The following is a 14,956-nucleotide window of genomic DNA, read 5'->3' on the forward strand; positions in this document are numbered from 1 at the left end:
ACATTTATCTGAAGGGATTTTCTTTGAATTTTGTGAACCAAGACTTAAAAATGTATGAGAGGTAACTATAGTTTACAACAGATAATATGTGTCAAAAAGTTGCTTACAGAGTAGATTTTAAGAGCCAACACAACAAAATGCTATAATTATGTGAAGTAATCAGTATATTAAATTCTTAATCTATAACATTTATTATAAATATATGCATTATTACAATTATGTATTCTTTTCTGTTTAATTTTTTTTTCTTATTTATTGTCAAGGTGATGTACAGAGAGGTTACAGTTTCATACGTTAGGCCTTGGGTACATTTCTTGTACTATTTGTTACCTACTCCCTCAACCCCCCCTCTCCCCTCCCCTTTTCCCTCTCCCCCCCCATGAGTTGTTCAGTTGGTTTACACCAAATGGTTTTGCAAGTATTGCTTTTAGAGTCGTTTGTCTTTTTATCCTTTGTCTCTTGATTTTGATATTCTCTTTCACTTTCCTAGTTATCATACCAGTATATACAGTTTCCAATGTATTGAAATAAGATACAGTGATAGTGCGGGTACAACCACAGGAAGGGGATACAAGATCTGTTTAATTTTTTGTGAAAAGGAAAAAATACTCTTAAAAACTCTAACATATTGCACAATTGCTTTTATTGTTCAGAATGAATATGTAACAGTCAATATTTTTCTAATTCTTGTTACAAAGGGAAAAAAACAAAACTTTTTTTTCTCTACTTTCTCAAGTTTGGAGCCTACAAACTAAACTGACAAAAGGGAGAAAAATGCACCATGATTTCATATTAAGTCTTTCACAGACAGGAAGTGAAGCTTCAAAGATTAGACTAGATCTTGGTATCTGTGTATTATTTTCCATAGAATAATAAAATTTATAGAATTGATGAGATAAAGAAAAGGAGTTTTAGCTTCTAGGGGTGGTAGATTGTGAGAACTTGGGGAAAATAATGGAAGATATAGGCTATCTCAGTGACATTTCTTGTTCAGATTTAACATTGAGCTCTGTGGTGATGAGTCACTACCAAGAAAAGCCATTAGCTTGATTTTAGTCCACTTTGCATCACTATAGGAGGCAGATACTTTTGTTAAGAGATGGGATTTATTTACCTAGTAGTTCTGGAAGGTTCAAGGGGGTATTGCTGGCCTTGGTTCAGTCCTGCTGATAGTCATGTTTTTTGGCTCCACAGCAAAGTAGCAGGGATTCACACATGTGAAAGAGCCTATACAAGCAAGCAAGGTGAGGGGGGAGGAGAATAAGATTCTACAACCAGTTATTTCCAGAGCATTTTCTCAAAATCCTAGGGAGCTCCCACTCAGTATAACCTTCCAAAGGATGCCCCTCTTTTTGGCAATGCCACTCTGTGGATCAAGACTGCAGTCAAAATGGATCCTCAAGGGATTCCTAAATCACACCCAAAACAACCACCCATACAACTATCCTCTTTGTGATGCAGCATTTGGGTGTAGGTAACACACACACACACACACACACACACACACACACACACAGAGGCATTTTTGTACACTGTCATTAGGCAGAATAGGTTTTGATAGTTTTGCTCCTCTGTGTCAGTTGTATCTTTTCTCAGTGGTTCTTCAAACTCAGTGTTTTGAAAATTCATCTGAGACAACAGTTTTAAATGTCTGTATTGTAAGAAAGTCTGATTCTGGAAATTCTGAACAAACCCTCTTCATAGTTGTTCTGTGTAATACTAATAGATCTCTTTTCATCAGTAGTTATACATCTTCAACAAATTAAAAATTGATTATTAGATAGATAAAAAGTAAGCATAGAGAAGTATCCCAATATGATATATATTTTGTTTCCTACCTATTTCCTGTCTCCTTTAAATTTAAGTTTAATTAATACTTTATTTGAACTCCCAAAATATAAAAAGAATGTATATAGGGGAATATTATTTGGAAATATTTTAATAAATAAACATCACCTACATTAGAATGGTTATAGGATTATTCCTCATTTGATTTAGGCTGACTTAAGATAATATGTCTAAAGTCGAAGATTAGCAGTTGATTTATGATCTCTTATGCCTTCCCAGGAATGATAGTTGGGAAAAGATTATCTTCTTTGAAACATGCTCTATATGGAAGCAACCAATGGAAACATACTGGGTAGCCTGATCTACTTATTCTTTTAGTGTAATATATATGGTTAGGCCCAGTTGCTTTACAATGACAGAGTCTAAACAAAAATCCACTGAGAAATGAAGGATCATTTTTATCATGATCAGTTTTTGAAACAGAATACGTCACAAATGAATGAACTCCTTTACTGGATGAAAGATTCTTCCTACATTGCTTAAATATTTCTTCTTTCATTTCAAAACTAAGTCTTAGCAAAGAACAACTTGGGAAGCTTCACTGGTATGCTCAGAATTTTTAATGCTTTACTGTCTTATCAGTGAGTTTTAATTAAATGTTTGTTTATTATGTACTGACTTCTCCACTTTGCTATTGCTGAATTTTCTTGTTTTTCTGGAAAATTACAAATCTGATCACCATAAGAAATTTTTTTAAAGTATCTGATAGGAACTTCAGTAGTTATTTCCCCCATGAGAATACCTGTGAGTTAGTCTATAATCCATTCTTCCTCTTCTGACCATGGTATTCATTCATTCATTCATTCAACAAAAATATTTATAATCTAACACTATGTTGAGGGTTTCATGCAAGGCAAGAATATTTTATTAGAAAGTGCAAAAAGAGGGGCTGGTAATATGACCTAGTGTGCTTGCCTCGCATACATGAAGACCTGGGTTTGGTTCCTCAGCACCACATATCTGAAAAAAGCCAGAAGTGTCTCTATGGCTCAAGTGGTAGAGTGCTAGCCTTGAGCAAAAAGAAAGAGAAGCCAGGGACAGTGCTCAGGCCCTGAGTCCAAGCCCCAGGACTAGAAAAATAAAAATAAAGAAAATGCGAAAAGGAAGATGAGGAAAATACTCAAAGTATACAGCATGATCAATGATCCTGATATTTAATAGCTGATTGAAGGTTCCACGGAAGAAATCCAGGACAGGATAGTGAAGAATTGGAGAGAAAGCTGTGCAAGATAATGCAAACCACCTAGGTCCTGCTTAAGAAATGGGGCCCTTACAATAAACACAGCATACCCTGCAGGGAAGGTCACACTGCATTGCACTGAAACATCATCTTTCCCCAATGCAAAACTTGTGTTTATCTAATAATTCTCAACCCTTCTTTCCAGAACTTACCATCTTTTTCATTATCATTTTCAGACCCCCGCCCCATCAACTCCTTCTGTTTTTTGAATATGCTCCACTACTCCAGCAACATGCGCTGTTTTTCTTTAACCTAAACACATCCTCCTGCCTCTCTCTGTCAAGTGTCCTGAAATAACCATGTATTCCCGGTGACAGCGCAATTTTGTAAGGAACACATGGAGAAAACCATAACTAATCCTCAGTCAAAGTCTTTCTATTGGTGTATTTATAATTCTCTTGCAGAATGCCTAGTGTCCCATCAGGCTTCTAATGCATCACCCAAAGATTCTCTGTAATGAAATTTGGGGGTTTCACCACAGAGTTTCCCATGGGAAAGGAGTTCCTCATGACACAGTCTCATCAAGATGAAGCTACATGCTCCGTTTTGCAATTCATTTTTCATACATTGCATATTCAAAATCAGAAATACTAATGAAGTAAGAGACAGATAATATCTGTGTTTTCCTTTAAAACCAGGTTTAGGTAAGGGGTAGAAAGTATAGAAAAGAACTAAAAAAAACCCATACAATAATTGCATGTTATAACAGCTGCTACGTACTGATGCATTGGCTTGTTTTTTTTAATAATTACTTATTTATTGTTTATTGTCAAAGTGATGTACAGAGGGGTTACATTTTCATATGTAAGGCAGTGGGTACATTTCTTGTACAATTTGTTACCTCCTCCCTCATTTCCCCCCTTCCCCTCCCCCTTTCTCTCTCCCCCCATGAGTTGTTCAGTTGGTTTACACCAAATGGTTTTGTAAAAGTATTGCTTTTGGAGTAGTTTGTCTTTTTATCCTTTGTCTCTCAATTTTGATATTCCCTTTCCCTTCCCTAGTTCTAATACCAGTATATACAGTGTCCAGGGCAGAAAAAAAAAATTACATTCTTCCAAAATAAAACCGCAAAGAACTAACAGCCCCCTCAACAAGTGGGCTAAAGACTTAAAAAGAGACTTCTTCGATGAGGAAATGAGAATGTCCAAGAGACACATGAAAAAGTGCTCTGCATCACTGGCCATAAAAGAAATGGAAATCAAAGCAACATTGAGATTCCACCTCACCCCAGTAAGAATGTCCATTATCAGGAAAACTAACAATAATTAATTCTGGAGGGGATGTGGCCAAAAGGGAACCCTACTTCATGGTTGGTGGAAATATAAACTGGTTCACCCACTCTGGAAAGCAGTATGGAGATTTATTCCTCAGAAGGCTAAAACATAGAGCTCCCCTATGACCCAGCAGCCCCACTTTTGGGCATCTACCCAAAAGATCAGAAACAAGAACACACTAAAGCCACCAGCAAAACAATGTTCATCAGAGCACAATTTGTCATTTCTAAAATATGGAACCAGCCCAGATGCCCCTCAGTAGAGGAATGGATCAGGAAAATGTGGTACATATACAAAATGGAATTTTATACCTCTATCAGAAAGAATGACATTGCCCCATTTGTAAGGAAATGAAAGGACTTGGAAAAAATTATACTTCTCTCCTAGCCCATGAGTTGTACAGTTGGTTTAGAGTGTATTGTTTTCTAAGTATTGCTGTTGCATTGGTTCATCTTTTATCCTTTGCCTTTCCATTTTGATGTTCCCCTTCCCCTTCTAGTCCCAATAAATATATATACAATAAAAATATGGAACAGAAATTCCGGGACGGCAGCAGAGGAGCAGCAGAGCCCTAGCTGAGCTCTCTCCGACATCGCAGTTTTCTTACCCCATAGAAACTTTTACTCCTAGAAAAACAGCCAGAGTAAGTTCTAACAGTACAGGGATTCTGCCCAGGAAGGAAAAATCAACTTCGCTCATCTGAAAACACAGATTTGAGCTCTCGGTGGCATTCCGCTGCCACGCCAGTGTCAGCGCTGGCACAGCACCCAGCACAATGACCCACACTCTGAGTGGCTAAAGCACACAGCGTAGACCCGGAAGAAATCCTCCAGATGGCAGCTGAGCACGGATGGGCTGAAAGAGCAGAGAAAGCATGAGTACCCCACAAAAGATATTCTCACTTGTGCCCACAGAGAAGCTTCTGGAAGGTAGCCCTTCCCCCACTGCCAGAGCAAAGCGCTATCTTTGCCACTGGCATAGGGTCAGACCAGACTGGAACTAAAGTGGGCCTGGGGAAAGAGAGGACAAAGGAGCCATCTTTGAAAAGGGCAAGAGGGACAAACCAGTGAGAGCCAGCTCCACCCAGGAGAACGCCCCCTGCCCAGGCAGGAGGCTTGTCCTGGGCCGCAGCTAATCCAGAGGTGACCCGCCCTGCCTGCCGGAATTTCTAAATTTAAAGCAAAAGGGGCGAGCAGCTACCAGCAGCAGCAGCACGGGAAACACCAGATGGGGAGAACAAACAGTTCCTGAGACAGATAAACGGTCCCATCACAGAGGAAGCCCAATTCCCAGCCCAAACAGAGCTGCATTCCATAGCCAGCTCTGCCAGGCAGCTGACCCGCCTAGGAGGGAGTAACCTCCCCCAGGCAAGCAACTCACAGCTGGTAAACCAGGCCAGAGGTGCCCTGCCCTGCTGAGTCCACAGCCTATTCAAAGCCAGGCATTAAAGGCCATGGCCCCACAGCAGACAGAGGAGCCATGGTTCCCAAGACTGCTCAAGTCCCCATCTACAGAGGATGCCCAAGGTCTACCTGCAAGCTGTGCGAACCACAGAGACCCAGGATTGCACCAACAGGGGAGAAGGGTCAAAATAGATCCACCCCCTGCAAACTGAAAGCAAGTCAAACCAGCCAATTAGGAAAATAGACTGCAGACCATCACAAGGAAACCAGAGACTGGGGAAAGACCACCCAAACAAGGAGGATTCCTTTTTTTTTTTAAATTTAAATTTTATTTTTTCTTTTCAAACATTTTTTAAACTATTTTAAAATTTTTTCTTAATTTTTTCACTTCTGAAACATCCTTGGTTTTTTGGTTTTCCATTTTTACCTGTTTGTTTTATCAAGGTTTTTTTTTTTTGTTTTTTTTTGGTTGTTCGTTTTTCTGTTTTTTTCCTTTTTATTTTTTATTTCTTTTAATAAATTTTCTCTGTTTTGTGCATCTGTCTTCCAGTATTTTTGCTTTATTTCTCTCTTTGCATTCTCTTTCTTTAAAAATTGCTTTCCTATGAATAACATCTCCACTCTTTTCTGCTAACTCTCCATTGACTATCATTTTAACCTTGTTCTTTCTACTGATTCTACTCTTCTCCACATTTCCACGTCACTGAAACTAAACCAAAATCATCACCCCCCCACAATACAATGTAAAATAAACCCTCAAAAATCAACGGACTTTCTCTATGCTAACGACCCGAAGACCAAGGGCGAAATCAGAAAAGCAACTCCTTTTGCAATAGCACCAAAAAACATTAAATACCTAGGAATAACCTTAACCAAAGAAGTGAAAGACCTCTTTGAGGAGAACTTTAAAAGCTTGAAAAATGAAATTATGTCAGAACTAAGGAAATGGAAAAACCTCCCATGCTTCTGGATTAGGAGGATTAATATAATCAAAATGGCAATATTGCCAAAGGCTATCTACAAATTCAATGCAATACCCATTAATATCCCAACACCATTTTTTAATGAAATAGAGGAAGCAATCCAGAAATTCATATGGAACAATAAAAGACCTAGAATAGCAAAAACACTCCTAAGCAGAAAGAACAGTGCTGGAGGAATTACAATACCCAACTTCAAGCTGTATTATAAAGCTATAGTAATAAAAACAGCTTGGTATTGGCACTGGAGCAGGACTGAAGACCAATGGAACAGAATTGAAGACCCAGAAATGAACCCACAGAACTACGCCTACTTAATCTTTGATAAAGGAGCTAAAACTATAGTTTGGAAGAAAGATAGCCTCTTTAACAAATGGTGCTGGCAAAACTGGCTGAACACATGAAACAAACTAAAACTAGATCCTTATATATCATCCTGCACCAAAATCAATTCCAAATGGATTAAAGACCTCGAAATCCAAACAGACACCCTGAAAACACTAAAGGAAGGAGTAGGAGAATCACTTGGGCTCCTTGGCACAGGATGGAACTTCCTTAACAATGACCCAGAAAGGCTACAAATCAAAGAAAGGTTGGACAAATGGGACTGCATCAAACTGCAGAGCTTCTGCACGGCAAAGGACATAGCTCACAAGATAAAGAGAAAGCCCACAGAGTGGGAGAAGATCTTTACTGGCCATTCAACGGACAAAGGCCTCATCTCTAAAATATATGCAGAACTAAAATACCTTCTTCCAAAACAAAACCGCAAGAAACCAATAGCCCCCTCATCAAGTGGGTAAAGACTTACAAAGAGACTTTTTTGATGAGGAAATAAGAATGGCCAAGAGTCATATGAAAAAGTGATCTACATCACTGGCCATAAAAGAAATACAAATCGGGCTGGGGATATAGCCTAGTGGCAAGAGTGCCTGCCTCGGATACACGAGGCGCTAGGTTCGATTCCCCAGCACCACATATACAGAAAATGGCCAGAAGCGACGCTGTGGCTCAAGTGGCAGAGTGCTAGCCTTGACCGGGAAGAAGCCAGGGACAGTGCTCAGGCCCTGAGTACAAGCCCAGGACTGGCCAAAAAAAAAAAAAGAAATACAAATCAAAACAACATTGAGATTCCATCGCACCCCAGTAAGAATGTCATATATCAAGAAAACTAACAATAACAATTGTTGGAGGGGATGTGGCCAAAAGGGAAACCTACTTCTTCGTTGTTGGTGGGAATGTCAACTGGTTCAGCCACTCTGGCAGGCAGTATGGAGATCCCTCAGAAGGCTAAATATAGAACTCCCCTATGACCCAGCAGCCTCACTTTTGGGAATCTATCCAGAGGACCACAAACAAAATCACAGTAATGCCACCAGCACAACAATGTTCATCGCAGCACAATTTGTCATAGCTAGAATCTGGAACCAACCCAGATGCCCCTCAGTAAACAAATGGATCAGGAAAATGTGGTACATATACACAATGGAATTTTATGCCTCTATCAGAAAGAATGACATTGCCCCATTTGTAAGAAATGGAAGGACTTGGAAAAAATTATACAAAGTGAAGTGAGCCAGACCCAAAGAAACATGGACTCTATGGTCTTCCTTATTATGAATAATTAGTACAGGTTTAGGCAAGTCATAGCAGAGCATGACAAGAGCCCAATAGCTATACCCTTATGAACACATAAGATGATGCTAAGTGAAATGTACTTCATGTTATGGAAATGATTGTTATATCACAGTTGTAACTACTTTCAACGTCCAATGTGTATCTGTAGCTTCTACTATTGATGATGTTCTTGTATCACCTTCCTGTGGTTTTATCTACACTATCTCTGTAATCTTATCTGAGTATATTGGAAACCGTCTATACTGGTATTCGAACTAGGAAATTGAAAAAGAATACCAAAATCGAGAGACACAGAGTAAAACAAGACAAACAACTACAAAAGTAATACTTGCAAAACTGTTTGGTGTAAGTGAACTGAATACCTCATGGGGGGAAAGGGAAAAGGGGAGGAAGGAGAGGGGAATGAGGGACAATGTAACAAAGAGTACAAGAAATGTATCCAGGGGCTGGGGTTATGGCCTAGTGGCAAAAATGCTTGCCTGGTATACATGAAGCCCTGGGTTCGATTCCCCAGCACTACATATATAGAAAACGGCCGGAAGTGGCGCTGTGGCTCAAGTGGCAGTGTGCTAGCCTTGAGCTAAAGGAAGCCAGGGACAGTGCTCAGGCCCTGAGTCCAAGGCCCAGGACTGGCAAAAAAAAAAAAAAGTATCCAATGCCTTATGTATGAAACTGTAACCTCTCTGTAAATCAGTTTGATAATAAAAATTTGAAAAAAAATAATTTACATGTTTAATACACATATTAAGTATATATTTGTGCATATGAATTATTGCTATTCATAAATATTAAAAAAGTGTTGAGAATTTCATATTAAGACTTAAAGATTAAATGGAATAAAGATGAATTAAAAAATAAAGTAGGGCTAGGAACATGGCCTAGTGGTAAATTGCTCGCCTTGTAAACATGAAGTCCTGGGTTCAATTCCTCAGCACCACATATATAGAAAAAAGCCAGGAGTGGCGCTGTGGCTCAAGTGGTAGAGTGCTAGCCTTGAGCAAAAAGAAGCCTGGGACAGTGCTCAGGCCTTGAGTCCACGCCCCAGGACTGACAACAACAACAAAAATAATAATAACAATAATAATAATAAAGTACAAGTGTGCAAACTTTGAGGAAAAGGTTCATTGATCATAATCTTCTGTCTGGGATGGCTGTGCTTTTAAGAAGACAGTTGGCTTTAGCCCGTTTGCCTCCTTCCGGCTTCAACTGGAAGAGAAGTCCCTGCCCCTGGGGGGTGAATACGTGTGTGCCATCATGGCGGCAGAGCCCCCAGAGACCCTGCTCTTGGGAGGGCTGTGGTCTCCGCCCATAGAGGAAGTTCCATGACATCACTTGAGGGACAGCCCATGCAACCAATCGTTAATATTCAATTAGTCCCTCCTCTTCCTGCCCGCCATTACCGTTATAAACACCCCCCCCACCCCCCCCCACCCCCGGACTAAAGCTTTCTGAGACTGGTGCAACACCCAGACCGGCTTCCAGAAACTTCTTTCCTGCATCAGCTCGGGACACGTGAGGTGGGAGGGGGGGCGGGGGGAGGTTTTGACAACTTTCTCCTCAGCTTAGCGTAGTCCATAAGAACATGCTTTGTTCCTTCCGCAGGCGGGAGGGGTAAAGCCTAGTGTTCTTTCATAGTTTGGGATTTGGGCATCTCCCCGGGAGAAATGGGGAGAGGGGGTCTAGAACCCCAACAATCTTCCACATGACTGTGACAATGAATACACATACACATACATGCATACCGACATATGCATGCATAATATATAATCTTTGCTATTATTAGATATTAATTATTTGATGAATAATTCCAATGAAGGAATTTAAGTGAATGTACTTGTTATTAAAATGCTTTCATTTTTATAATTAAACTATTGTGCTTCCAAATTAAAAAAAAATATGGAACACTTCACAAATTTGCATGCCATCCTTTCACAGTGTTCATGCTAACCTTCTATGTATCATTCCAATTTTAGTATATTTGCTGTTGAAGTGAGCACAGTCCTGTTGCTTTTACTCATTCAACTAACATTAATATGACCTTTGTGTCTGCATTTGTTTATAATTATGTCTATTTCAGTATATGCAAGAAGGCATCTTTCCCTTAAAGAGCAGAAGTTTTCAGGGAAGCTCATACATGAACTGATAAACTTCCTATGAGAAGAGGTAAGAACAAATTACTCAGAGACTGGATTTACTGAAAGAAGAAAAATTAGAGGAAGTAAAATGTAGAGGAGCACACTGGAAGGATGGATGGGAAGATTTTAAAGATGGTCTGGAGTTTTCAAAGTTGAAAGATTGGCATGAATAAATAGACTAAGAAAATGTCCTTCTACCATGATTAGCCTATTTCTGTACTAGCTATTTCCTATTTGGGACACCATAAGGTTTATATTTCTTTGGGTCTGGGTCACTGCACTTGGTATGACTTTTTTCCAAGTCCTTCCATTTCTTTACAAATGGGGCAGTGTCATTCCTTCTGATGAAGGCATTGAATTCCATTGTATATATGTACCACATTTTCCTGATCTAGTTGTCTACTCAGGGGCATCTAGGTTGGTTCCATGTTTTAGCGATGACAAGTTGTGCTACGATGAACATAGTTGTGCTGATGGCTTTGGTGTGGTTTTGCTTGTAGTCTTTTGGGTAGATGCCCAAAAGTGGGGCTGCTGGGTCGTAGGGAAGCTCTATGTTTAGCCTTCTTAGGAATCTCCACATTGCTTTTCAGAGGGGTTGAACAAGTTTGCAGTCTCACCAACAATGTAGTAGAGTTCCCTTTGGGCCACATCCTCTCCAGCATTTGTCATTATTAGATTTCCTGATAATAGACATTCTTACTGGGATGAGGTGAAATCTCAGTGTTGTTTTGATTTGCATTTCTTTTATGGTCAGTGATGTAGAGCACTTTTTCATGTGACTCTTGGCCATTCTCGTTTCCTCTTCAGAGAAGTCTCTTTTTAGGTCTCTAGGCCATTTGTTGAGAGTGCTGTTGGTTCTTTGATAGTTTGTTTTGGAGGAATTTAACTTTTTTAATTCTGTGTATATTTTAGATATCACGCCTTTGTCCGTTGTATGGCTGGTGAAGAACTTTTACCAATCTTGGACTTTCTATTTATCTTGGAAGCTATATCCTTTGCCCTGAAGAAGCTCTGCAGTTTGGTACAGTCCTACTTGTCCAGCCTTTCTTTGATTTGTTGGATTTCTGGGCCTTTGTTGAGGAAGCTTCTTCCAAAGGAGTCCTTGAGTTTCTCCTATTTCTTCATGAAGAGTTTTCAGGGTGTCTGATTTTATTTACAGGTCTTTGATCCATTTGGAGTTGATTTTGGTGCAGGGTGATATTTAGGGGTCTAGTTTTAGTTTGTCACAGGTTTTGATCCAGTTTTGCCAGCACCATTTGTTGAACAGGCTGTCTTTGTTCCAACCTATATTTTTGTCAAAGATTAGGTAGTCATGGGTCTGTAGTTTCATTTCTGGGTCTTCAGTTCTGTTCCATTGGTCCTCAGGCCTGTTCTTGTGCCATTACCAAGCTGTTTTATTACTATAGCTTTGTAGTACAACTTAAAGTTTGGTATTGATAGTCCTCTTATACTGTTCTTTCTAATTAGGATTGTTTTTGCTATTCCGGGTTTTTTATTGTTCCACATGAATTTCTGAATTGCTTCCTCTATTTCATTGAAAAATGATGTTTGGATATTGATGGGTATTGCATTGAATTTGTAGATAGGGTTTGGTAATATTGCCATTTTCACGCTGTTAATCCTCCCAATCCAGGAGCATGGGAGGTTTTTCCATTTCCTTGGTTCTGCCTTAGTTAATTTCACGAATTTATAGAATATTTCATGATCTCAGAATTTTCAAAGTAAAAATCAAGAGGATACTTTAGCAGCTAATCAAAGGGATTTTTTCCCCAAAGGGACATTATTTCTCCTTTTCCTTGAATTTTAGAGAAGTTTTCCTTCAACAATATGCATTTTGTCCCCACATGTTCACATTCCCACTGGGCAGCAAAAATATTAGCAACTGAATATCTATTAGGGTACTGAAATATACTCAGACTTATGCTACCTGTAATAAAAGTAATAGTAAGACCATCCATTTCACTGTATTATGAATTTGCTGTCTACTACTGGGACCCTTAGGGAAAAAATTATATTAAAGCAAATTAAATTAATAAACATGCATCTCTCCACACCATCAGCATTTATCATACTCAAATTATTATTGCATTTGTCTTCTACATTAGAAGCACTGTTACTGATTTAGATCATCATAAGATTATGTTTCCAGCTTCAAAAATAGATTCCTTTTTTTGCCTTCAAATTCATTTGCTAGCAGGAGTCTGATATTACTTCAGTATATTAGTAAGAAAATACATCCATGAATATTCATTCAAGAACATGAATTTCTCAATTTAAATAGTTAGCTTTTTAGTATAGTTTCTTCTATTTTACTTTCCCAACCACTCTCAGTTATTACTTTGCATTTACACAGCAGCTTTCCTCCAAGGAACCTAAAGTACGGTAGTTTAATTGTCCAAAAGAAATGGTGTCAGGCTAGAGAGAAGGAAGGTAGAAAAAATGTGTTTCCTGATTGTCTTAGGGAATTGGGAGATACTTAATTCTAATTCTGGCTTTAAGCCCAGACAGTGAGGCTGTGTCTACACAGTAAGGTTGTGTGTGAGGATCTCTAAATTTTGCTTCCATCAGCTCAAGTAAATGAAGTTGTGTTTTAAGAAATTCACAACATTATTTTATTTAAGCCAATGGTTCACATTCTGAGGAAAATTTCTCCTCCTCAGTCTCTGCTTCCCTAGGGAATGGTACCATTAACCAGGGTTATTTCAGTGGGAGAAAGCAATGCATTATTGCAGTATGTGCAGAGATCAAGGATGCTGCTTAAAATCTATGATGTTGAGAAGAGTCCTCAAAAAAAAAGAACTTCCATGATCCAAATAGCAATAGTCTCGAGACTGAGAAATTAACCTAAGGCTTGCTATTGAATCTCTCTGTTATTTATAGTAATATCAAATGCCTTGTGATCCTGGACGAACTCTTGTGCAACTCTGATTTGAGTGAAACCTCATTTGAAATAGAGAGAATTCCCAAATGCCATGTACCATTCACGGTTAATCCTGCAGGCTAATATACTAGGAAGTTACTCCCAGATTCAAAATCAGTCTGGACCCTTGACTCCTGTCACTTATATAAAATAATGAAGGAACTTTTCTTTTCTTATTCCTGTTTTATCAGAAATGTCTGAAATCCTCCCTACTTTTCTCTGGAGTCAAGGTAATTTTATAACTAACGTTCCCAGTGCTAATCCATATAAAGATGACAAGGACTTCTCTTTCATAATGAATTAGATTGACTCTAATTATTTTCACACCCTCATCCCCCAGAAAAATTTAATGTCTTTCTGAGTAGATAAAAATAGAGAACTGAACTCAAAAGAAAGTTACTATTTGAAGAAATAGCATACTTCTTATACATTGTAGATAATCATGTGACCATAGACTTTTCTGTTTAATTATCGATGCTAGAACTTACTAATCAGCCAGTTACATGGCTGAGATGAAGGCATATCTTTTGATACTTTAAGTATAATACAGGATGAATAACAGGGCTCTGATTACAATTAACTTGTTATATTTTAACCTTCCTAAGATGCTATTTTATCTTACAAACCTCGTTGTTTATATAAAAATGGTACACTTTGATACTGCAATAGGGCACATTAAAAAGTATGGTGTCAATCAGCAGTATATCAGAAGTGGCTCAAGCACACTGTGACATTGGGTTATGACAACTGCAGATGTCTCAAGTCATTTACCATAAAAGTCTGTGCTTTTATTCTTCTTTCTCTGTTTGAGATCAGATCTGCTAATGTCAGAGTTTCGGAAATAATGCTAGCCCTTGTGCTAAGAAGAATTTTCATACACTGGTATTGCATCCACCATCACATTCTTCAAAGGACAAAGGCCTCATATCTAAAATATATGGAGAACTAAAAAAAAAAATCACATTCCTCCAAAACAAAACCGCAAGAAACCAATAGCCCCCTCAACAAGTGGGCTAAAGACTTAAAAATAGGCTTCTCTGATGAGGAAAAGAGAATGGCCAAGAGACATATGAAAAAAGTGCTCTACATCACTGGCCATAAAAGAAATGCAAATCAAAACAACATTGAGATTCCACCTCACCCCAGTAAGAATGTCCATAATCAAGAAAACTAACAATAATAAATGTTGGAGGGAATGTGGCCAAATGGGAACCCTACTTCATTGTTGGTGGGAATGTAAACTGGTTCAGCCACTCTGGAAAGCGGTTTGGAGGTTCCTCAGAAGGCTGAACATAGAGCTCCCCTATGACCCAGCAGCCCCACTTTTGGGTATCTACCCAAAGACAACAAACAAGAACACAGCACAATTTGTCATAGATAAAATATGGAACAACCCAGATAACCCTCAGTAGATGAGTGGATTAGGAAAATGTGGTACATATACATAATCGAATTTTATGCCTCTGTCAGAAAGAATGACATTGCACCATTTGTAAGGAAATGGAAGGACTTGGAAAA

General features: G+C 38.8%; 1 non-coding gene across 1 annotated transcript; it reads right to left on the reverse strand.

Annotated features, from left to right (window-relative positions):
- Positions 1-10,273: 10,273 nt before the first annotated feature.
- On the reverse strand, positions 10,274-10,380 carry LOC125341169. The gene has a single exon (XR_007208900.1). It is a non-coding gene; the product is annotated as a U6 spliceosomal RNA (small nuclear RNA).
- Positions 10,381-14,956: the final 4,576 nt, after the last annotated feature.

The sequence above is a fragment of the Perognathus longimembris genome, chromosome 1 (genome assembly GCF_023159225.1).
Source record: "Perognathus longimembris pacificus isolate PPM17 chromosome 1, ASM2315922v1, whole genome shotgun sequence".
In the NCBI taxonomy this organism is placed as follows: domain Eukaryota; kingdom Metazoa; phylum Chordata; class Mammalia; order Rodentia; family Heteromyidae; genus Perognathus; species Perognathus longimembris.